General features: G+C 44.6%; 2 protein-coding genes across 4 annotated transcripts in view; one reads left to right on the forward strand and one right to left on the reverse strand.

Annotated features, from left to right (window-relative positions):
- The window catches only part of RALGPS2 (Ral GEF with PH domain and SH3 binding motif 2), a 97,219-nt gene extending 85,360 nt beyond the window's left edge, over positions 1 to 11,859 (reverse strand). The window contains exon 1 of one of the 2 annotated variants that reach the window (XM_081194420.1): positions 11,697 to 11,859. The gene's annotated coding sequence lies outside the window, so the exon portion shown is untranslated. The remainder of the gene's footprint in view (positions 1 to 11,696) is intronic. The other variant, XM_081194421.1, reaches the window with a different exon arrangement.
- A 178-nt stretch (positions 11,860 to 12,037) lies between these two features.
- Positions 12,038 to 25,249, forward strand: part of LOC308587117 (uncharacterized protein) — a 32,063-nt gene continuing 18,851 nt past the window's right edge. Inside the window, exons 1-2 of one of the 2 annotated variants that reach the window (XM_081194550.1) lie at positions 12,038 to 12,304; positions 20,259 to 20,455. The gene's annotated coding sequence lies outside the window, so the exon portion shown is untranslated. The remainder of the gene's footprint in view (positions 12,305 to 20,258; positions 20,456 to 25,249) is intronic. The other variant, XM_081194551.1, reaches the window with a different exon arrangement.

A 25,249-nucleotide genomic window follows, 5' to 3' on the forward strand; every position in this document is an offset into this window, starting at 1 on the left:
ATGATGCCTGACAGTAGATTTTCCTGCATTAACAGTTTTTAGGCAAACCATGGTTTGCATTTGTTCTCCCAACCAAAATTGAAAACCCTAGTTTGAACAGGGTTTAAATTGAGCCAGAAAAACACTACCATAAACAAATGCTGTCAGCTCTTTTTCTTACTGATGTCTTTTTATCTGTATGTTTGAGAAGTTGAATAGTTCGTAAATATGCCTAAAGAAACAGGCCTACCGTCTCCAAATAAAGCATAGGTCCAACATAATAAAAATGTAAAGACAAGGGAAAGCTGGCAGTAAAAACATTTTAAACCTACCCTTCATCAACGAAAAATCCCAGGTTGGGGTACAGTAAAACCCATAAAAACACATCATAGTTTCATCAAGACCAAATTCACAGGGCAAGCACAGACAAACCACCCTGAACAGTTAAAACAGTAATTAAAACAGAATCAAACAATAGCAACCTAATTGACAAATGCCTGAGCAAACAAATATATTTTGAGCTGGCAATGAAAACTCAGAGGGAAGGGAATTCTACAACCAGGGCACCAACCGAGAGAAAACCCTTTCCCTAGAGGCTATGTAGCAGATCTCATTCAACTGCAGTTGGCTCAACAGGTCTTCCCTCTAAGTTCTTAACTCAAGGGCAGGATGATAGTTTTAAAGTAACTGATATTCAACAGAGAGGTTCAGTCATCTATGTTTATCCATCTCCTATAGTGCACACTAGTTGCACTAGCAACTGCAAAAAAGATTGTTCCTCCTTCTGATCAACTTAAGGTTTTATAGTAAATTTCTGCTTTTTAATTAGCACAGCTCCCAGTGTTGATGAAACTCCTTCTCATACGTACATGACACAAAACATGGATGTGTATACACGCAGGTCCTGCTTACAATTGTCAGGTGAGTGCTTGCATAACGAGTCCACAATTTCCACTGTTTCCTATGGAAATATTTCTCTCGATGTTTTCTTCCTGAAATTGTTGCAGCCAATCAGCAAAACAGAGGCAAAGGGCGGTGGGGGATGAAAAGCTAAAGTTTCTGTCTGCAAGACTGGGGCCTCTAAATGCTTGTTCTGACATTACATTTAAGGAGGGAAAGAAGTGAAAGGAATTTGCAACTCCTTTTTCCATCTCAGAGGTCACCATAAGAAAAACCCAAGAGGCCCCTTTTCACAAGGATTCTCATACTTTTGCTTTCCCCAGTTCTGTGTAAGTATCAGTTGGCCCTTTGAACTTAATAACTTGAATACCAAAGAAATACGACTTCCTAATGCCAGCATCTGATGTTGTTGAAAGAGATCTTTTCACTGAACTTTTAAAGCATATGAATTGCTACTGGGGAAGTTAGAGAATTTGATTCACTGGAGTTTTTATCCTGCGCTATGCTGTTATGTTATTGCTTTATTATACGATTTTTTATTTTTTTCTCTTTCATAAACAATTCTCGGAATGCCGAAGACAAATATGAACTACCCCATCCCCAAAGGTTACTGTTATTAAATGAACCCAGAAACATTTTACCTGAAACTTTATAGTAATACAAATTCAGAAATACTTCAGGATACAAGGTAAACCTTTAAAAATCGCAATGAGAGGGGGGGGGGGTTACCTACAAAAAGCTAAGATATGATTTCACACAATATCTAATTCTCCAAAGATCTGTCATATTTAGGAATTAGGATATATTATAATGTAAACTATATGGTCAAAATTAACCACAACAGTTTATATGAAAAGACAAAGAGATTGATGGATGACTACCAGTTTTACAGCTGAATGTTCTTCCAAAAGTTTTGTTTGTACTCATTCCACTGCTGATATCTTTCCAAATTTGTAACAACTGGCAAAACTTACTTAATTTCTTTTGGTCTGGGAAAAGACCAAGGATTGCACCAAAAACACTTTACAAACCAAAAAGAGCAGAAGGCTTAGGATTTCAAAACCATAAATGCAATTATCTAGCTGCAAAGCTAAATCATATGACAACCTGGTTTATGCATAATGAAGCTTCAAGTAATGAAACAAGGAATAATCAGCACATTTAAAATGCTGTGTGATTCTGTACAAAAAGAGACAGTGACATTTAAAAAAAACAACAATGCAACAGAAAATCAATCTAAAACAAGTATAGGGTTGAGAAACCTCAGCAAAACTATCCTAGAGTGTTTTTGCCTTGCTGGAATGTGTCCTTGAACTTTGATAATGCATTTTGCTTGCCTGGATGGAGGACAGATAGTGAGTGTGTGAGTCTGTGCAGAAACTAGCTTACTGTGCAAAGAAAAATGTACATTCATAATAACAATAATATTTTATTATTTATACCACGCCCATCTGTCTGGTTTCCCCCAGCCACTCTGGGCAGCTTACAAGATATCTAAAAACATAATAAAAACATCAAGCCTTAGAAACCTCCTGATACTCTGTCCTCTTTTGTCTCCAACCCCTTCCACCACTGACATGCGGCCCTCAAAGGCTGAAAAGGGTTCTCCATCCCTGGCCTAGTATAAAGAAAACCTAGCTCTGGACTATTTCCTAACTCAGAGTCGTAACTAAATATGGAGTAGTACAGTGGACGCTCGGGTTGCAAACGTGATCTGCGCGGGAGGCACGTTCGCAACCCGCAGTGCCGTGTCTGCGCGGGTCGCAATTCAGCACTTCTGCACATGCGCGAGCACCAAAACCCGGAAGTAACCCGTTCCGGTACTTCCGGGTTCGGCGCAGTGCACAACCCGAAAACAAGCAGCCTGAAGCATCTGTAACCTGAGGTATGTCTGTATTAATATGAAGCAGAGAAGCAAAATGCCTCCCAAAGAAAATGTTCAAAATAATAATAAAATTAAAGTAACTAGATAGTTGGTAAAGTTCTTACCAAGGCGAATGAAAATAGAATTTTGCAACATCAGGCTAAAGCAATCACTCCGCTGGGCGAGCTGAAATGCTTGTGGATGCCTGTGTCTTCCCCACTCATGCTACTCTTGAGTTCTCCACCCCAAGCCAATTTAATGGGGTGTTGTGGCTGTGGGGAGGAAAAAGCCCTGTTGCGTAAGCAGAAGTCCTTCTGCACAGCAGATGGGTCGCTTTAGGCCAGAGGTGTCCAAACTTTTTTCAAAGGGGGCCAGATTCGATGAAGTGAAGGGCCAAATTACCCTGGGAAATAAACTGCCACAGGGGCCAGATTCAACAGACCAGCAGGCCGGATTAGGCCCCCAAAACGGACTTTGGACATGGCTGCTTTAGGTGAATTCTGCTCTGGTTGAACTTAGACCAATCATCTTTTAGCCTAACCTACTTCACAAAGTTGTTTATGAGGATAAAATGGGTAGGGACCATCTTCAGCTTCTTGGAGGAAATGCTGGATATAAATGTAATAATAAAGATGGAAATAGACGTGGGCTATAGCTCCAATGGGACGCAGGTGGCACTGTGGTCTAAACCAGAGCCTTGGGCTTGCCGATCGGAAGGTCGGTGCTTCGAATCCCAGTGACGGGGTGAGCTCCCGTTGCTCAGTCCCTGCTCCTGCCAATCTAGCAGTTTGAAAGCATGTCAAGTGCAAGTAGATAAATAGGTACCGCTCCAGCAGGAAGGTAAACGGCATTTTCGTGCGCTGCTCTGGTTTTGCCAGAAGCAGCTTAGTCATGCTGGCCACATGACCCGGAAAAACTGTCTGCAGAAAAACGGCTCCCTCGGCCTGTAAAGCGAGATGAGCGCCGCAACCCCAGTCGTTCGCGACTGGACTTAACTGTCAGGGATCCTTTACCTTTACCTTTTATAGCTCCAAAAGAAACCATGGGCAATAACCAATATCATGTGAATGGACCTCTACTCTCAAGATGAGACTTCCCCTTCCTGTTCTCTTTCTCCTTGCTGTACCCACTCCCAATCTGATCCAGAGAGTCCCCGGACCTAAGGTGTTATTTAACACCCAGATAAATCCAAATATACCCAGGTGATGGTGTAGGAGGGGCATAAACACAAGAGGAGATATTGCACATATTCTGGGGGCTGTGTGAAAAATCAAAGAGGTACTGGGAAGTAATTTTAGAGTATTAGAGAAATGACAGGATACAGTGGCATCTGGAACAATAGTTGTGTGATTTGGCAATATATGAGATGCTGAAGGATGATTATCTATCTATAAGCAACAGCTAAAATGCCAATTAGCTACTAAACAGAGACGAAACTCTGTCTCTGTTTAGGGTGTGGGACTAGTACTGTACCTGGGAGACCAGAGTTTGAATCCACACACAGCAAGGAAGCTCACTGGGTCACTTGATCCAGTCACTGCCTCACAGCCTAACCTTGTGGCGATTAAATGAAGAGGGAGATAACTGTATGACACCATGAGTTCCTTGGAGAAAAGTTAGGATATAAATGCAATAAATAAATAATCTGCAATGAGATGCATATACTTAAGCTTATTATTAAGAAAAGAGAGAGCAGATGGAGTAATAAAAGCTTTATTGCATAATAGTATATGTTCATTATATACTGGAATGATAAAGAACAGAATCATGCTCAGTCCTACAGTTTATTAGTTTTGTAAAATTAAGAACATTGCCTATATTCTTATTTTTCTCAAGCAATGTACTATATCAGATGATATTTATTGTTTTATTTGCTTAATGGATTATTTGTGGATCATTTTTCTGTGGATCAATTCATCCTTTTCCATAACAATAAAAAAATTCTGAGAAATGAACTAATCCACAACATCTTTGGAGATCCACCTCACTTTTGTTTTTCTGTCTAGAACTGTCACTGCACCCTGGTGAGTCAAAGAAAAAGACATGTTGACAGATCAGGTGGAGCAAAATACTTCTTACAGAGCCAATAATCCATTCCAACTTGAATCAAGATGTATATACAAAGCAAACACTAACTCCCACCTGGATACAAGCTAATGGTGAATTTGCACATGCACTTGGACTGCCTCAACTGCGTTTGTTCTCTACTCTGAAGAGAAGTGCATAAACACACACATCAACATACATTGCTCGATAAAAATAGCAAGACACCAGAACACAGGGTGATTTCTGATGCCATGTTGTCACGCAACAATATGCAGTTATGTTGGGACAGCATTCTTGGACTCCATCTCCATTTTCTCTTTAAACATTTCCCATTTAGACCAGTAATTTACTTCTCAATTAGAAGTAAATTACTGGTCTAAATCTTTGCTTTAGGGGTATACCAGGGTATTGGGACAGCTTCAGATCCAAGCTGCTTCCAAGTTATCCCCAGGATGCTCTTTTCGGCTCGTGCTGTCAGAGCTCAGGTGTCAGGTCAGGTCTTCAGGTGTTTCTGTGACAATGGAGGGCAGGGGAGAGTGCAATGTCAGAGAAGTATATCTAATCTATTTTATGCTCCTAGGATCCCTTAGGCATTCCATATATATATATATCCTTTTTTTTGTTTTTTTGTTTTTGTTTGTTTGAAGAGCTGGTTCAGGATATTTAAAGCTAGACCTAGATACTGGCTACTTGATTCAGGGCAAAAATAGGACAGTTCCCCCTTTAGGTCAGCAAGGCTAGAATCTTAGATCTAATGAGTACTTCTATAATCTCTCGATTCTTATGAGGCACTGGCAAATTCTAATTAATTTCCTGCACAATCATGATATAGAAGTCCTTACTTTCATAAAGTCTGTGGAAAAACAATGCTTGCCAATGAGGTGAAGAACTAAGAAAACAAATACTCCAAAAGAATAAAGATTATAGAAACCACACTGGACAAGACAGAAGAGGAAAAGATGTGGCCGTTCAAACACATATTGCCTTTTCTATGTCAGGAAATGCATTGTGGTAGCAAAGACTAGGTTGCAAAGGGGACCTACTACATTCGTCTTACAACCAGCAAGAAATTAAAAGGTTAATGAGGAAGAAAAAAATCTTCCCTCTGCCTCTGAAAACTATAGAGGCAGTTGAAATCTTATAGTCTACACTGGTATCCATGAAAACAAAGATTAGCTTATGGACTATCTCCATCTTTCATAATTATACCTTTGGCATCACAGAAATGTCTCCTTCCAAAAAGTACACATACACAAATACTCATCTCCTCAGATTCTCTCCAATTTTTTTCTGGATTTGTTGTTTTGGAAGTGAAACAATAAAAAGCAGTCAATGACATTATAGGAAGTTATTAATTTCAATTACTGTATCATAGCTCAGTGAGCACTCGAGGCTTGACATACTTTCCCTTAGAAAATCAACTTACTCTCTCAGACCAATAAGAAGTGTTTAGAAAGTGAAAGTACACGTTACAAAAGGCTCCTCCATGGAAACATTGCCCTACAGCAACTTATCAGCTATTAAATTAACACAACATTTATTTCTTATGGTCTGGATATTTGTTAACCCTGACTTTGTACTTTCACTTTAAGTGGAAATTAAATCCCCTGATACTCAGATTAGGATGGGCTAAATCAAGGACATTGTCTGTTCAAATGTACCTCCTATCTCCCAAAAGCAAACCTTATTTACATGTAGAATGGCAATTTTAAACATTAAAGAGCAAAGGTTGTATCCAAGTGTCAATCACCACTTTGTCCTAGAAAAGCAGTGCCCCCCAGAGGTAAATGTTTATCATCATTTAGCCCTATTAGGTTTCTACAGATTGTAAACCTCTTAGCTTCCTGTCCAATTCAATGTGGTGTGTGCTGGCTGGAGCTTATGGAAGTTCTAGTCCAAAACATCTGAGTGGCACCAAGTTGACTTATGCCATAAAACATTGTTTAAATTGGGGGGTATAAATAACATTTTTCCCAACAATGCTAACACCTTAAATTGTCAGGCTAGCTTACACTGACAATTTATATTTGATGGAGTAACCATACAAACCAATTACCGTATTTTTTGCTCTATAAGACTCACTTTTTCCCTCCTAAAAAGTAAGGGGAAATGTGTGTGCGTCTTATGGAGCGAATGCAGGCTGCGCAGCTATCCCAGAAGCCAGAACAGCAAGAGGGATCGCTGCTTTCACTGCGTAGCGATCCCTCTTGCTGTTCTGGCTTCTGAGATTCAGAATATTTTTTTTCTTGTTTTCCTCCCCAAAAAACTAGGCGCATCTTGTGGTCTGGTGTGTCTTATAGAGCGAAAAATACGGTATATATTTTGAACCATAATCTTACTTTAGGGCAGGAGTGGGAAACCTGTGGCTCTCAAGATGTTGCGGGTCTCCCAACTCCCATCATCCCTGACCACTGGTTTGGGATGATGGGAGTCCGGTGCCTTAGGAGGCCAGGCCTCTTGATAACCCATTCTTGTGTTGACACAACTTTATACAATCACATACACACATACTCACAGAGCTCATCCCTTCCGTACAAACTTTTCAGAGCTACGTTAAGAACAATGTAAATCCTATAGATCCCTTTCCAACGGTGGTTGGTTATTGCAACCAAACTAGAATACTCTACTATTATGGTGTAGCATCAATCAGTTGCATACTGTACAGTCCTCTTTCAACACCATATTCTCCAAATAGTCACATCTTATTTATACCTCCTAATTTGAACCATGAAACCCCCTTCAGAATCAAGGGTGAAGTTCTGTGAACTGGTTTTTTTAAAGCTGCTAACATGAGAATGGGGAGAAACTCATTTCTGTATTTATTATATTAGAACTGGAACTGCAAATTTAGTACCAAATTGTTAAGAATTCGAATACCCCAGTTCAGCTCAATATTTACACACACTCCACCACCCTGCTAGTTCTTAAAATGCACCATTCTCAGCCCCCTGTGATCTGTGGGGTTTGCAAGACTGGCTGGTTGTGCTGGTGTAGACAGACTAAGAGTTAGGAGACAACAGGAGGACTGAACCAAAACAAGAGGCCATGGAAGACAGCATGGGAGGAGAGTTTTGAAGCAGTAGTGATCATGGGAAGCACTGGTTCAATGATGCTATTACGCAGCATTGTCAGTGAAGACAAGCCAACATGAGCAGCAGCACTCCTGCCATGGTGGTCACTTTCTGTGGAAACTGATGCCCTTTGCAGAAGAATGCCTTTCCTGAGGCAGCAGCAATGAATGGCAGATTTGGGGGTCACGCCCAAAGGCACTACTCCAATGAATGTTTCTTTGCCCACTATGCAAGCTGCTTGCTGCTTCTAGTGGAAACACAGGGATCCAAATTCCCCAGTAGTAGCCTTCAAAGTAGCCTTTCTGCCTTTTGATGATGCACAGGCATTTGCACAACTTCAATTCTCTCCAACCTGGCTGACCTCTGCTTTTCAAAAGCACTAGGTAACAGCTCCTCGGCATCTTTTCCTAGTCCCAGCATGGGAAGGGGTGGATGATGACACTGAAACTGGTGCCGAGCTCCAGTTTCCATTCTCATTCATGCTTTTATCTTTGCTGTCAGAACTGTAACCCCAGTGCACCTGCTTCATGACCCAGAAAGTTGTCTGCGGACAAATGCCGGCTCCCTTGGTCTGAAAGCGAGATGAGCACCGCAACCCCACAGCCACCTTTGACAGGACTTAACAGTCCAGGGGTCCTTTACCTTACTAGTCTGAACAGAAAGAGAAGGTTCTGTTGTCTACCTGTGCCAGTATGCAGGTGGTTGGCAATTCCTGGTGCCTTTCCCACAGAGGGAGCTGCACCAGGTTCTCAAATAAGGATACTTTAATCCAAACCCGGATATATTTTGCATGTACCTCATGATCCCAGTCACAAAAGCACAAGCCCCAATAATCCCACACAAAGATGCACGTTCCACTGATGCAAGTTTCAATTGATGCAGTTTTCCCTACAGTGATATGTTCAAACCTGTTCATTCACCTCAGGCATCCAATACATACATATAAACATCATTGAAAGCACACATCACCAGTTCTCATCCATGCTGAATTTTGCTTTCTATCCTGTAAGTACAGTAATGTATTTCTCACTCTATACTGGGAGAAGGAGTTCTGTTAAAAACACTTCCACTGCTGTGGGTAGAATTTTTACACCCTTACCGCTATTCACACACAATAACACAATCACCAAGTGAGAAAAAAGAAATTATAAACGGCACCTACACAGAACCACATTCCATTATTCTGTATTATTTAATATGGAATAACTATTATTTTACGGTTCTGTATTCAATCACTAAAAGTAATGTCACTCTGGGAATATTTTACTGAAAGGAGTACAGCATATATATTTTTAAAACAACACTCTGTCATGACACATGCACTGAAATTCAGGAAATTCAAGCTTATCACTCTGGTGCATTAAAGAGCACATGCTTGAGGAGAAGCCACTGCCCTCCCATACTTCACACATCCTGCTTATTGTGTGAAAGATAGAGGTCTAGTGGGCTAATCTTCAGCCTCCAGAACAACTACTGCTAATGTCTCAAGAGCCTCCATTATCTCCATTGCTCTCTGTAGCTGCTCAGCTCCACTACATTTCATTTATTAGACTTATTAGTTGCTTGTCACCCGGAGGTCTCCAAGCATCTGACAGAAAAAGAATATATATATATACAATACCAGTGGAGGGGGGGATCATATAATACATTAATGTTTCATATAAATTCCATTAAAAGTACCAAAATAATAAAGCAATACTCATGGGAACTGGGTGTGCAAAAACCCACTAATAGTTAGTTGCCCTGTATTTTGAGAGTGCTCATTTTCATGCTGTGCTGCCTGTATAACCAACCAGACAACCCACACATCAAAAGCGCAGAACCAAACATGGCTTCTGTTCCAACAGGCCCTTTTGCTCTTCTGCTGTGCAGTTATGCAGAGAAAAAACAAAATGGTGATAATTTTGTTGGCGAAGCAAGGTGTTCTATGAGGTATTTTGGGATCTCTCCAGTACCAGTTAAGGACAACTGACCTAAAAAGCTGTTTGGTAGCCAGAGTGAAAAAGGCTCCACCTGGTAATCTACTTGGCAAAACGAGGTGAATCAAAATTAAGTGGAGGCAATTTCTTCAGGATAGGTATGTGCCAAATCAAGTGCAGCATATTGTTTTCACCTGGTGCTTTGTGTCCTACACTTCAAAAGCAAGGTGTCAAGGCACCAAATCAAGGTCATAGGAAGCTCCTGTGGGAAATTCGTTTAGAATTCCCTATTGCAAAACATAACTCCAAAACTTATTAAACAATCAGAAGCTAGTTCAGAATATATATAATTGTTCTCTCTTTTCTATTTACCTGAGACTACAGCTACAGCTGTCTCTTATGTATTAGCAACTTGTGGTCCCTTCAACAAATCCAACCCTCAGTAATACAACGAAGACCCCACAGTTGCCAAAATAGAAGCAGAAGGAACGCTTGAAGGGAAGTGCACCGAATGTACTACAAGTGCACTTTGACAAGACAGCAACTGAGCAGGGATTGACCATTCGCCACTTCTTATTCAAAATTATCCTCTAGTAAAAATAGCTACCGCACAGCAAATAGCTTAGATAAATTGGAATGGCTTCTAAATCCCACTAGTTACTCTGCCTTTGAAAGGCATGGCAATACTCTCTTGGTCAATTTTTCCATGGAGGGTTGGATGGAGGCTGCACTCCTATCATGACATATCCAAACCCCTCACCTCCTACATAGTTAACACGGACGATAGAGCTGTGACTCACCTCAAGCTCAGGAATAGGAATGACAATGTCTCATGGTAAGGAGAGGGGAGAACTAGCAAGCCTGCTAGTCCATGCAGAATAGAGAAAGCTCCAGGCATGCACATGTATGCTTTAATTAAACACAAATTAAGGGGAGGCAAGTTCTAACCCTGCTCCAAAGCAGAGCAGAGCAACAGAATACGGGTAAGAGATTCCTCTGGCATCCTGAAGGCGAATCAATTCATTCTGGCCTAAGATTTCATAGGCCAGAGTCCAGTTTAACAGATGCATGACAAGGCACCTAAGCGAGTGGGTGAGTGAGTAGGTAGAATGCACAAGTGTGTTTATTTTATACATGCATCCTCAGTACATAGAAGAGAAGACTGTTGGTTGCATTAGATTTTTGGCCAAACTCAGCAAGGCCAATGTGACGGTACATAGAGTAGAAAAGCACACAGAACTGAACCAAGAATTTGTCAGTATAACCCTAAATTGGAGTTTAGCGAGTCCCAAGTCCTAGGCTTTGCTGTGACCATTTTAGCTTGATCAGGCTTCACTTGATAGGCGTGCAAGGTAAGCGACTCAACACTCGCTCTGGACTTGTATCTGTGCAGCTGATGGGAGAGAGAGCTCGAATAAACTTGGCAATGTGGTCAAGTCAGATACGAAAGACAAGATGCCAAGCAAGGCGTGGAAAGTTCCTCAAAGACCCCAACCACCCTCCTCTTCTTCGCCGCCCCCCGCCCCCCGAGGCGTTGCAAGAAGAGCATGCGCTCGCTGGGCAAATAATGGGTGGGTGGGTGACAGAGAGGCGTTCAATGGAGCCGGAGGGGGGGGGCGCGACACAGGAAAGGGAGTTGAATGGAGCCCAATGGAGGAGTTCAATGGAGGCGCGGCGAGGAAGGAAGACTTCCCGGGCTCGGCGGGAAGGAGACCCCCGCCCGGCGCGGAGGCGAAGGGGGACGGAGAGGAGGAGGAGGGCGGGCGCCGCCGGAGCCGTGGGCGTCGGCGGCAGCCGCCCGGCCATCCCTGCGGGCCTCGGCGAGGCGCCCCCGGGGCCGGCTGAGGGAAGGCGCTGCTCGCCCACACGCCGCCGGTGCCCCAGCAGCCGCCGCCTCCGCCGCCGCCCTCGACTCACCTGCTGACGAGACGCGAGAGGAGCGGGCAGAGCGAACGCGGGACGCGGCGAGGAAGCCGAGCTGCCCGGCCCGAGCTTAGCCGCCGCCGCCGCCTCCCTCCCTTCCTCGCCCGCCTCAGCCCGCTCGCTTCAGCCGCTCTCATTCAGCACCGGCGGCCGCTTATCCTCTGAGGGGAGGGAGGGAGGGGGAGGAGGAGGAGGCGTCTCCCGGCGCACGCACGCACGCACGCGCACGCTCCCCCGCGCAAGGTAGGGAGGGAAAGAGAGGGACGCATGCGCGCGCGCGCGCGCCCGTCTTTCCCTCCTGGAATTCCGCTGGATGGGAAAGCGGGAGAAGAGAAGGAAGCGGCGCAGGCGCGATCTGTCCGGCCCGTTTTTGTTCGGCCCCTTTAAGAGGCCGTGAGCGCGAGCGGCCCGGCGGCGTTGGGGAAAAGCGGGCTCCGATTGGTCGCTGCCGCGAGAGAGCTCCCTCCCACCGCAGAGGAGTTAACTGTCACAATGGCGGCGGCCAACGGCCTCGGAGAGAGAGAGAGAGAGAGAGAGAGAGAGAAGCAGCGGAGGCCGGGCGCCGCTTATCCCGGAGGAGGAGGAGGACTGGAGAAAGGAAGGTGAGATGGGGGCGGAGATGGGGGGGCGGTGGGGGTGCCCTCAATGTGTCCGGGTTAATAAACTCCCTTTGTATAAAAGACAAGTACAGTGGTACCTCAGGTTAAGTACTTAATTCGTTCCCGAGGTCCGTTCTTAACCTGAAACTGTTCTTAACCTGAAGCCCCACTTTAGCTAATGGGGCCTCCCGCTGCCGCCACGCCGCCAGAGCACGATTTCTGTTCTCATCCTGAAGCAAAGTTCTTAACCCGAGGTAATATTTCTGGGTTAGCGGAGTCTGTAACCTGAAGCGCCTGTAACCTGAAGCGTCTGTAACCCGAGGTACCACTGTACTTCTGACAAGAAACCTGAAGCGTCTGTAACCCGAGGTACCACTGTACTTCTGACAAGACAGAAGTACTGTTTTTGGGGGACAGGAGGCGGGCAGGTGTGGAGGATTCCCTGGTCCTGAATGGGGTAACTGTGCCCCTGAAGGACCAGGTGCGCAGCCTGGGAGTCATTTTGGACTCACAGCTGTCCATGGAGGCACAGGTCAAATCTGTGTCCAGGGCAGCTGTTTACCAGCTCCATCTGGTACGTAGGCTGAGACCCTATCTGCCTGCGGACTGCCTCGCCAGAGTGGTGCATGCTCTGGTTATCTCCCGCTTGGACTACTGTAATGCGCTCTACATGGGGCTACCTTTGAAGGTGACCCGGAAACTACAACAAATCCAGAATGCGGCAGCTAGACTGGTGACTGGGAGCGGCCGCCGAGACCATATAACACCGGTCCTGAAAGACCTACATTGGCTCCCAGTATGTTTCCGAGCACAATTCAAAGTGTTGGGGCTGACCTTTAAAGCCCTAAACGGCCTCAGTCCTGTATATCTGAAGGAGCGTCTCCACCTCCATCGTTCTACCCGGACACTGAGGTCCAGCTCCAAGGGCCTTCTGGTGGTTCCCTCCCTGCGAAAAGCCAAGTTACAAGGAACCTAGCAGAGGGCCTTCTCGGTGGTGGTGCCCGCCCTGTGGAACGCACTCCCAGCAGATGTCAAAGAGAACAACAACTACCAGACTTTTAGAAGACATCTGAAGGCAGCCCTGTTTAGGGAAACTTTTAATGTTTAATAGGTTATTGTATTTTACTGTTTTGTAAGAAGCCACCCAGAGCGGCTGGGGAAACCCAGCCAGATGGGCAGGGTATAAATAAATTATTATTATTATTATTATTATTGTTGTTGTTGTTGTTGTATAAAAACCGTTTATTTTAATTTTTGTGTGTGTTCCAGACCTTGTCAAGGTCTTTCTTAACTAAGCTGCGAGTTCGCCCTTCGCCTTGTTTCTTACATCTTTCTTTGAAACTGAGCTTCCCTTTTCTCCCTGCAGATGTTGGGCTCACATTTAAGGAGAGAAACGAGGAGGAGGAGGAGGAGGCCGAGTTCCGTCTTGTGGGAAGGCTGCTAAGCGAGCCTTGATCCGGATGGATGGACCTGTCTTCCCTTTACTGGGCGTGGGTGGGGTGCTGATGGGGTACCTTGGCTCTGCCAGTGCTCTGAAGAATGTGCACTAAAGCACAGGCCATCTCCTCTTTGTTCCGGACACTGATGACTGGCTCCAGAACAGAGCATAACATTGTGTAGTTGTTGGTCACAAATTCAGCAAATTCTTTGTACTGCTCCATGGGGAGGATGGTAATTGTCTGATAACAGCATTTTATCCGTATGGATGGACCTGTCTTCCCTTTACTGGGTGTGGGTGGGGTGCTGATGGGATACCACTTCTCCACGAATTGCCGACCGGTCACGGCAGCTATGGGGATGTTGACCAGACCCACATAGTTGTTCTTGTCCTTTTTCTTCTTCTTTTTGACATCTTTATAGATGTGGATGGTGATGCTATGGGCAGGTGGAAGGCCAGAGAACTCAAAGTGCTCTCCCCAGAAGATATTATCGTTTTTCATTTTGCTGATTGTGTGGGCAAATGAGGTGTCGTCCACACACAACAGCCCCAGGTGTCATCGCTGAGAGGGGTGACATTCGGCCGGGCCAGCCTTCCAAAGAATGTCACCCCTGGGTGCGACACCTGCCCGCGACTCCCAAGCCTCCCCCAAGCTGTCAAAACAAAGGGGGGAGGCTGCCAGCACAGAGGCGCCGGAGTGTGGCGCAGCTTTGCCAGCAGCCTTCCTCTTTCATTTCAACAGCTCGGGGGAGGCTTGGGAGTCGCGGGCAGGTGGCGCACCCAGGGGTGACATTCTTTGGAAGGCTGGCAAGGCCTTCCAGAAGGCAGCACCTGGCTTGCAGCACCCAGAGTGCAGCTCCACTTCTCCCAATGTTCCCGGAGGGCTATGGAGGAGGATGACTGGAGAATGGTAGGTTAGATGGGAATGGGGTGAGCGAGGAAGTATTGGTGGCAGGGAGGGGGCAGGAGGCGGAGATGTGGGATGGTGGGTAGGGGTGCCCCGAATGTGTCTGGGTTTTTGTAACCCTAAACTGCATTTACTTCGCATTACCCTCAAGATAACAAGTTGTTTTAAATTGTGCCTCATGATTCACTGCTCCCCTTGTGAAGTGCTAATAAAATTAGCAGGCTCCGCTTACATCGTATTTTGTGTGTGTGTGTGTGTACAGTCCATAAATAGTGTTTTCCTAGAACCTTTAATAAAGTTTAAAAATAATGAGGCTGAAATACAGAACTATATACTTTTCTTGTTTTTAAGATTTAGAAATCAGAATAGTGTGTGATGAGACTGAAACACTTTCCTTGTTTTAATCAAATGTCTTAGTAGATTCTACTTATTTAAAAATGACAGGCATTTTTGACAGACTTGTTAGCAGTAATTATATCCATGGCATGCTATTAGGAAAATATACTGCCCCACCAGTGTTTTGGCTTTTAAAAAAATACAGGATATTGCCATAATCAGTTTTTTTAAAAATATATTGAGGTGAGGGATAATTGTAACAATTCAAAACAGGTTTATTTAGAAGTGGTCTATGTTTACTTTCATTTGGATTTAGTCTGCCTTTTAGCCCAAGAAGGCTGAGTACCCTACACAGATTAGAATGCTAAAATTTTATCTCATGTTGCCCCTCTTTAATTTTAAAATACCTAAGGGTATTTAAAATACCCCTTTTTGAGTCTCTCCTTGTATTACCATATGTTTTGTATGTCTTGTGACATTTTAAACACTTAATAAAAGCAATGCAGGGATGCGGGTGGCGCTGTGGGTTAAACCACAGAGCCTGGGACTTGCCGATCAGAAGGTCGGCAGTTTGAATCCCCGCGACGGGGTGAGCTCCCGTTGCTCGGTCCCTGCTCCTGCCCACCTAGCAGTTCAAAAGCACGTCAAAGTGCAAGTAGAAAAATAGGTACTGCTCTGGTGGGAAGGTAAACGGCGTATCTGTGCGCTGCTCTGGTTCGCCAGAAGCAGCTTAGTCGTGGTGGCCACATGACCCGGAAGCTGTACGCCAGCTCCCTCGGCCAATAAAGCGAGATGAGCGCTGCAACCCCAGAGTCGGTCATGACTGGACCTAATGGTCAGGAGTCCCTTTACCTTTACTAAAAGCAATGCAATATTATATATAACTGGATGGAAATTTTCTCAACGCTTGTTAAAAATGACTTTGGAAACTACAAAGATTGGCCAAATAAAAATTGGCACATTCTGTATCAAAAATATGTACATAGCCATCTCAAATGTAGATGTATTTTCACTGGGGTGGGGAAATTGTAGTTAAGCATCTCACTTTGGGCACATTTTAGCCAAATTTCAGCCTGGCCTGTTTCCTGCTGAAATCAGAGTTTCATTTTGCTTGGAAGTAAATCCTGCTGATTCTACTCCCAACATATGGACACAATGTTTCCCCAGATTAGCATCTCAGCTCTGAGCTCTTTCAATTGCTCATCCAATAGTTGCCAGATTATACCAACAATCAGTGAGGCGTTCATCAGTGTCTTTTAAATATTGGGTTCTTTTTGTCTCCCTCTTAACACTGCCTTGAAAACTTGTGTCTGTCTCTTTAAGTAAACAGTGCATTCTGTTCCCACACCAATGGATTCAGTTTCACTTTTCTAACTAGCACCACACAGATAGAAAGTTAAAAGTAATATAAGATGAAGGTATTTGACAAACCAGAGCATCCTTATCCATTTGTAAACTTTCTTAATCACCAGTAATTAAGCTAAGCTTTTTGCTTTGTTTTTCAGCCTGTTAATTAATGCCTCTTATTATGCCAGCAGCCAAATTGCCTTCTGGGTAATAATTAATTGGCAGATGGATCACTCAAGTTGTAATTGCTTCCAGTCTCAAAAACAGTTAAAATAAGGAAGGTTTTTGCTGATCTGATGCCCTGAAGGGCATCTGAGAACTATTGTGTTGTGTCTGGGTACAATGGGGGTTCCTCTCTCTAAGACCCTCCTCCACATCTGAAAACTTATTGTCTCAGGTGAATGGCTTCCATCAGGTCATGTAAGGTTATCCCTTATCTCCCTATCTTCAAAGGGAATGGGACCAAAGAGGGAATGGGACACCAAGATCTTCATCTTGGCTATCATAACGTTTTCTGCTGACAGAAAAAAAAAGCGCTGACAGCCGAAAACTAGTCAGCCATCTCTGCTCCCCAAAAGTCAACTCCATACTCCTAATATATGTGTAATATTTGCACACTTTTTGTTTGAGAACTGCACTGCAAAATTTGGAGAATACAAATTTCGGAGAAAAGTTGTGTTTAGTTTCCCATATGGCTTGGGGGAATGCAAATTAGGCTTGAATTAAAAGGTGGACTGAGTCAGATTTCTCCCCCATCCTTATGAATACACATGCATGAATCAGCTATCAGCTCAGTAATGAGTTCACTGCCATCAAGTGTATGTGTAACCAACATATTTTCACATGACACCCATGAGAGCTGTTTGTGCCCAGAATATGTAACATACTGGCCTTGTGTTACTTTTGTGAATAATGCCCCACAGAAAAATAGTTGTCAAACAAACTTGCATGTTGAAAACTACCATTATCATGTTGATCCTTTAATGAAACTTGCAGAGAGAGGCATCTCTGAAGACATATGCTGTATACATAATGGACTAACAGAATTATGTATAATAGGATTTATGAACTATCTGTAAAGGCAAGATTCCAAAGACAACCGCTCTTGCCAGTTGCACATAGCAATGGATCGCCATTTTAAGTAAACAAAGTAAAGATTGTGTCTGCCACAAGAATTCTAGAGATTTATCCTCCAAGCTCTTCAATATAAATGCATCTGTCCTTTTGCTTAAATCCTTCCCATCTGTTCTCATATACGGTTCCAGTCTCAAGCAGTGATTAACCAGCTACTGTGGAAAAACACCTGTTCCTTTAATTCATGGTCATGGTTAGTTATTTAAAGTAAGCTATGACTTGCTTAGAATTTTGAAAATCAGTATGAAAACCCAATTAATATAATACATCAGACAACAGAACTGCAGGTTATACAGGTTGCAGAACTGCGGTTGAGTGGTATAATTAATTAGAGACAGACAGTCTCTGGCAAGAACTTTCACCCTTAGCTCTTCAATGTGTGTGGCATAGTATTATCATTTGGGTCCATTGGTCCATGATATCAACTCCATGCCACTTTTTCAGAGCTCTTCCTTTCCACTCTCCCACTGTCTTTTTGCTTACTTTTCTCCCTCCCTTCCTGAAATCATTCAGTTGATTCAGCTGCAATGAAACCAAGTGCTTGTAACCTGATTTGGATTTGGGACATAGCATTTTAATTGTCGCAGCTGTCTCCTACAATCAATTGTATGGACTCCAAATAGGAAAAAAAATAGCTATTATAAGAATCCAGTTCACTTAGCTTCCATTCCCTAAAGTTAGACAACGTACTTCACACACAAGCTGATGAAAGATTGTGATCTAATGCTCTGATCAGAGGTGCCAACTTGAATAAAATATGGGGGGGCAGGCAGTGTGCTTTTTTCAGGGATATGCATTACTGGCACCTCTTTCTTGTCAAAAGTGTGGCACTTAACTGTAACAACTTCATGAAGAGGATGGGCAACTATTTTTCTATTTAAATACTGGAGGCAAGTAAGCCCCGCCCTTCATAATCAATCACAAGATGTGGCACATGCACACCGTTTGAATGGCAATGTCCATCAGCTTTGTGGAGGGGCAGCCCCCTCAAATATTTCATTTGGGCGGGGCAAAGGGACCTGATAATAGTAATAATAATAATTTATTATTTCTACTCCGGCCATCTGGCTGGGTTTCCCCAGCCACTCTGGGCGGCTTTCAACAGAACATTAAAAATACATTAAAACATCAGACATTAAAAACTTTCCTAAACAGGGCTGCCTTCAGATGTCTTCTAAAAGTCAGATAGTTGTTTATTTCCTTGATATTTGATGGGAGAGCGTTCCACAGGGCAGGTGCCACTACCAAGAAGGCCCTCTGCCTGATTCCCTGTAACCTTACTTCTCGCAGTGAGGGAACTGCCAGAAGGCCCTCAGAGCTGGACCTCAGTGTCCAGGCTGAACAATGGGGGTGGAGGTAGGGAACCGTGTTGGTCTGCCATATTTGAAGAAGCGTGCATGCACACGAAAACTCATACCAATAACAAACTTAGTTGGTCTCTAAGGTGCTACTGGAAGGAGTTTTTTTATTTTGTTTCGGTGGGGGTGGAGACGCTCCTTCAGGTATACTGGGCCGAGGCTGTTTGGGACCTTGGCCTCTAGGAATGGCTCCTATGGCTCTGGTAGTCTCCCATCTCCTCGTCACCGTCACTCGGGTTTCTTCCTCCTCTAGTCCCGCAAAAGTGTTATGCCCACTTTCTGGGCTATGTGCAACCCTTGTGTTTGGCTGCTCAGAGTGACCTGTCAATCAGTGCCCACCCAGGTCAAGAGCCCTTAAAAACAGAATGTTGCCAACAACCCTTTATCTTCAATCCCTTGTCGTGCAACCAATGCCAGGGACTACAGGGTCAGAAGTGACCTTAAGAGGAGGTTTTGCTGTTATATTTTCTAGCATAGGGTTACACTGGCTAATATTCCGGGTCAGTTGTTTACTACTCATTAATACCACTCCACTTAAATAAACTGCTTAATTAGGCTTCTCCGGCTGGACTGATTTCTGAATGTGCTTAAGGGCTGTTCGTCCTCTCCTGTTGGTTGAACTGCACTGGTTTAAAGTGCCCTGGAGGTCAAAAAGGGGTGGTGGGTGGAAGCTGCCAGGCAGGAGACATGGAGTTTGGCTGGCTGTCCCCCTACTCCCAAGTAGAACACCCTAAAGCAGTGGGAATCCTGCACACCTTGCCCTAGGTGACAGAGGGGCAGATAGCAAGAAGAGAGAGTAGGACGCGTCATCCGCTGCTAGTGAGCTACTCTGCTGGGTTGGCATTGGAGTGGAGGGACACCATCCATAACAGCATTCAAATCAAAGACTGCCCAAAGACTTCAGTCGTTCAGCTGTGATGTTATACTAGCTCTTGTGAACCAAAGGCTGGAATCCAGTGAGTGTGTGCACACCAACTGGAGAGCGATAGCAAGGTGAACATTATAAGAGCTTTTAAAAGTAGCAAATGTGATATATTCAAGGGCATGAGCATGGTTGCACAAGGAAAGAAAAAATCCACAGGGGGGAAAACATTTTGCTGCATTATAGAGAAAAACTTTTCTTACTTTCTGCATCCATTCCCCTATTTGGAACGCCAGAATCCAAAACAGTTATAAACTGCATTTAAGGCTTAATCATGAGCATAACTGGAGCTATTGTTGTTATGCCGGCTTTTTTAAAATTCCATTCTATGATTCTTCATTTACTGCCCCAGTTTTGCTCTGTAGCATCAAAGATTTAAGAGCTTTGAGGAAAGGCAGAATCTGCAATAAAAACACTTTTAAAGTGTACCATTAGCATTCATGCAGTCATGCTTCCACAGAGTCTTCTTAAATGGCTTAGATGCAAACAAAAGGCTTCTCTGTTTTCTTTTATAGCCCCAGCATCTTCTGGTCCATTCATTTTTAGCGCAATTGGATTCCAGCAGACATTATCCTTCAAGACGTCTTCATTCTGAATGAAGCTTGCTCTTCCAGCAACTCCCCTCCCCACCCAGCCCTATGAGGCAACTGGCCACTCATGATTTAAAGCAACGCTGCCCAAAGAGGCGGAGAGGCCTATGACAAGGAAGCAGGTTAGACAGATGCTCCAGAGACCAGAGCCTGTGATGAGCTGGCATCCAGTAAATGATTCAGTGTGGCGAAGCGACGCAGTTGTTATCTGTCAACAGCAGCAGACTGCAACCTGAACCCAGGGAAACATGTGCTCAAATGCGCCACTGACCCACAACAATGCAGATACAAATGCCAACATAGAATACATTGGTACCTCGGGTTAAGTGCTTAATTCATTCTGGAGGTCTGTACTTAACCTGAAACTGTTCTTAACCTGAACCACCACTTTAGCTAATGGGGCCTCCTGCTGCCACCGTGACGCCGGAGCACGATTTCTGTTCTCCTCCTGAAGCAAAGTTCTTAAGCCGAGGTACTATTTCTGGGTTAGTGGAGTCTGTAACCTGAAGCGTATGTAACCTGAAGTGTATGTAACCCGAGGTACCGCTGTACGGTGAAACAGTCCCAGCAGGGATATTAGGAAAACTTCCGTCTCTTCCCTTTATCTTCTTCTTGGTAGAGGGGGAAAAATGAAAATCTCATCAACCAAAGAGGCAGGGGCAAGAAATTGTCGGATCATGGGCCTGCCAACTCTTTCAGCGCTGATGAGGCAAGGTGAGGTGGCTGCCTCAGGCATGTGATGGGGGGGCATTAAGGACAGCAGATTGAAGGCAGCCTGATATGGCCCTTACTCAGTTCTGCCTAAGTCTCATGGAAATGAACAGGCATTGCACAAGGTTTCCTATCCACTATGCAGTTCCGTTCCAGGAGTAAAAGGAGATTTGTTCAGGCTGTCACATACAGCTGCTGTTGATGAGCTGCATATGAAGCAATAGTGCTTGCTGCCTTTTAAAGAGCAGAGACCCATCTGAGCCCTGTGAGACTGCCGCGCTGAGATTGGAGCTCAATCTGTGCCTGTTCCTGCAGGAAGAGCGTCAAATCATCTGCCGTCATATGATGCCACGTGATGGACCCTGCACATCTGTCAACAAAGGCCCTTCCACCAGGTCCACTTCCTCACCCTAGACCTAGGCAGCGTGAACCATCCTGGGATATAGTTTAATGAATGGTGGTATAGAAATGCGTTAAAATAAATGCATTCCTGTGGGGCCCTATTGGCCTTCACCACGGAGAACTGGGCTTCAGGAGAGAAGATCGGCAATGGTGGGGAATCTGTTTGGCATTAATGGCCTTATCATTTAATAACTCCTGTAAGCTTTAAAAGAATCTAGGACTTTCTGACCAGAAAGCAGTGTAAAAACCAATAGTGTAACACATAGAGGTATTGCCCTAATATGGATTTTGGAATTTTTTCTTATGGGCCAACAAAACTGCCTTTAATATTTGGTCAATATATAAAACAACATTTTAAAAAATCTAACAGCATCTGATATACAGTATGCAGTGGGAAAGTCGCCCAAAATTTTGAATATTTATGGATATTTTGTTTGTCTCTAATAAAATATATACTTCTTGGGGGTTTTTCTCAGTAAGCTCTAAGGTAAGTTGAAAAACATTCACAGTGAAATTCACATTTAATTAATTTATTGCAGTGTTCAAGTCTAAATTACATTGATAAGAGGGAGTTGCAAGATGTCTCATCTAGATTCTTACCCTTCAAAAGTAGCAGTAATGGAAATTGGTTCTTACTGACAAAACAATTACCGTATTTTTCGCCCCATAGGATGCACCGCCCCATAGGACGCACCTAATTTTTTTTTGGGGGGGGATAAAGAATTTTCCCCCTCCCCAGGCATGGGGCAGGCGCGGGGGAAACCCGAGCATCCCCCGACCCCAGCCCCCAGAACAGCCTGCTATCTGTAAGCCTAGGGAGCCGCGCCGGTCTCCCCAGGCTTGCGGAGAGGTGCACAAAGCCCGGGGGCGCTCTTCAGTGCGCACCAGGCTTCGGGATGCAGGCAGCTCTGCGCTACCCTCCGGAGCCCCGCGTGGCTTCGCGCCAGGATCCAGAGGGTGGCGCAGAGCTGCAGGAAGCCCTGGAGCGCAGGCAGCTCCGCGCCACCCTCCGGAGCCCCGCGTGGCTTCGCGCCGGGATCCGGGGGGTGGGGGTGGCACAGAGCTGCAGGAAGCCCTGGAGCGCAGGCAGCTCTGTGCCACCCTCCGGAGCCCCACGCGGCTTCGCGCCGGGATCCGGAGGGTGGCGCGGAGCTGCAAGAAGCCCTGGAGCGCAGGCAGCTCCGCGCCACCCTCCAGAGCCCGCGCGGCTTCGCGTCAGGATCCGGGGGGGTGGCGCGGAGCTGCAAGAAGCCCTGGAGCGCAGGCAGCTCCGCGCCACCCTCCGGAGCCCTGCGCGGCTTCGCGCCGGGATCGGGAAGGTGCTGCAGAGCTGCAGGAAGCCCAGGAAAGCCTGCATTCGCCCCATAGGACGCACACACATTTCCCCTTCATTTTTGGAGGGGAAAAAGTGCGTCCTATAGGGCAAAAAATACGGTAGCTTGGAACACGATGAAGTTAAAATTCCACTAGTTAATTTATTGTGGTTTCAAGAACAAGCACAAACAAAGTGTTCTTTGGGGATAAAAATCAGTAGAACACTTGATGTTTGGCACAGACTAAAAACCAGATTATCCCAGGTGTGGTGCAGTTCCTTTTGGCAATAATTCATTTCCCTAACCTGATCTTTCAGGTTTCCTTATGGCAGGTGTGCGAGAGGAAGTCCCATTACATGTGCACACATAAGTCCTACTTACTGCTACGTGTACACAGAAGTTAAGAGCCTTAATAAGGTGCAATCCCTTAGCAAAAGTTGGCCCAATACACTATTAAATGATCTCATTAAAACAAAAAACTACTGCAATATGTTCAAATCTACAAGTTCACATACATTTCCTCCCTTTTCTGTTGTGACTGCTTTGTTCCCATTCCATCCACATATAACCTGCAAATACGGTAATCCTCTGTTCTGCACTTTACGGAACCAGTAGTTATTTCATATAGCACCTCTCAACAAAGAATAAAGGAATGAGGATGCAGGATTTTCAAGTTCTTAAAGAACTGCCTCATTGATCGAATGAAAATCCCACCGGTACAGCATTCTGTTTGCAACACCAGCCAGAGAGATGCCTTTAGGAAGCTCATAAAAAGGCAAGAATGTCTCTTGCCTATTGTCTCTCTCCAGCATCTGGTTATAGAGATACAGTATACTGCCTCTGTGTAAAGAGGTTCCATTTCGCTGTTATGGCTAATAATAATTGATAAGCATGATTATCAGTTCATGAATAGTTTTACTCCATTAATTTATCCAATATTTTAAAACAGCCATCTGAGCCAAGAACTGGAGGGCTGAATCTTTCAGTGACAAATTAGATTTGGCCCCAAAAGTATCACTGTGGAAGTGTGACCGCTTCAGTGACAAAGTGCTGTTGCAGCCACAGAGGGCAAATCTAATTTAAATTTGTTGTTTAAAAGGAAAACAACTTGATTTGCAAGTTCACAGGTTTGCAAGTTCTGCCCATTCTTGAATATAGATTCCTACATCAACCAGAGAATTTGGGCAGCTGGACTTGAGGCTTAAAGACTGGCAAGCCACTTGCTAAAAGTAATACTAGAAACTAAGAGTTACATGCTGACAGAGGCCTGAAGGGCCGTATTCAATGTCGACATCTGTTTTCCCTCCCCTGCCACAAGGGAGAACAATAATAATCTCACTTAAGGACTAAGTAGAAAGCTAAGACCATGCGGCAGCTTCTTGGTCTGATGGTCTGAAGTCAACAACAGAAGCCCTGTCCACCTTTGCGTCTGGTCCTTTGACCTCTCACAGAAGCTAGACTTCTGTCTCAACACACCTGGGAGATTAATAAACTGAAGAGTAGGCATGCAGGAGAAATCCATTCAGCTGGCATTTGAAGCCTTATCTATCAAATCTGCACTTCCCCAAACAATACACCGACTGGCCAGCTAAAGCAGGTGAGGGTAGCCTATGGGTCTCAAACCCTCGGAATTCCCCTGCGTGTAAAGACAGGCTCCGGCAAACTGAATTCACACTAAACTCCTGATGAATTTTCACTGCAGAAATGCAGAGAACTGAAATACAGTAGTACCTCGGGTTACATACGCGTCAGGTTACATATGCTTCAGGTTACAGATTCTGCTAACCCAGAAATAGTGCTTCAGGTTAACTTTGCTTCAGGATGAGAACAGAAATCGTACTCCAGCGGCGCAGCAGCAGCAGGAGGCCCCACTAGCTAGAGTGGTGCTTCAGGTTAAGAATAGTTTCAGGTTAAGTACGGACCTCTGGAATGAATTAAGTACTTAACCTGAGGTACCACTGTAGTAGTAGTAGTAATAATAATAATAATAATAATAATAATAATAATAATAATAATATTTTTTTATTTATACCCAGCCCTTCCCAGTTCAAAAACCGGGCTCAGGGTGGCTAACAACAAATTTAAAACACTTAATTGTAAAAGCAGCATAAAATACAGTATAAAAACATGAATAACAATAAAATTCAAAGTTCAGAAAACAATTTAGGGGAAATCCATCTAATAAGCATTAGATAATCCCCAGGGCTAGCTGGCTGAATTGGTCCTACTTGGCCAGCAAGGAGGCCAGGGGAGAATTAGCTGTGGGGTCTCAGAGCGGGTAATCTTCATAAAAGGGGAGAGGGAGGGAAGAGAAGGGAAACAAAAGATCAGGCTGAATTCAAATTAAAGGCCAGGTGGAATAGCTCTCTCTTACAGGCCCGATGGAAGGAGGTTAAATCCTGAAGGGCCCTAGTCTCATGGGACAGAGCATTCCACCAGGTCGGAGCCCTGGCCCTGGTGGAGGATAGTCTGACTTCCTCAGGGCCCGGG

The sequence above is a fragment of the Podarcis bocagei genome (assembly GCF_964188305.1).
Source record: "Podarcis bocagei genome assembly, chromosome: 5".
Taxonomy (NCBI): domain Eukaryota; kingdom Metazoa; phylum Chordata; class Lepidosauria; order Squamata; family Lacertidae; genus Podarcis; species Podarcis bocagei.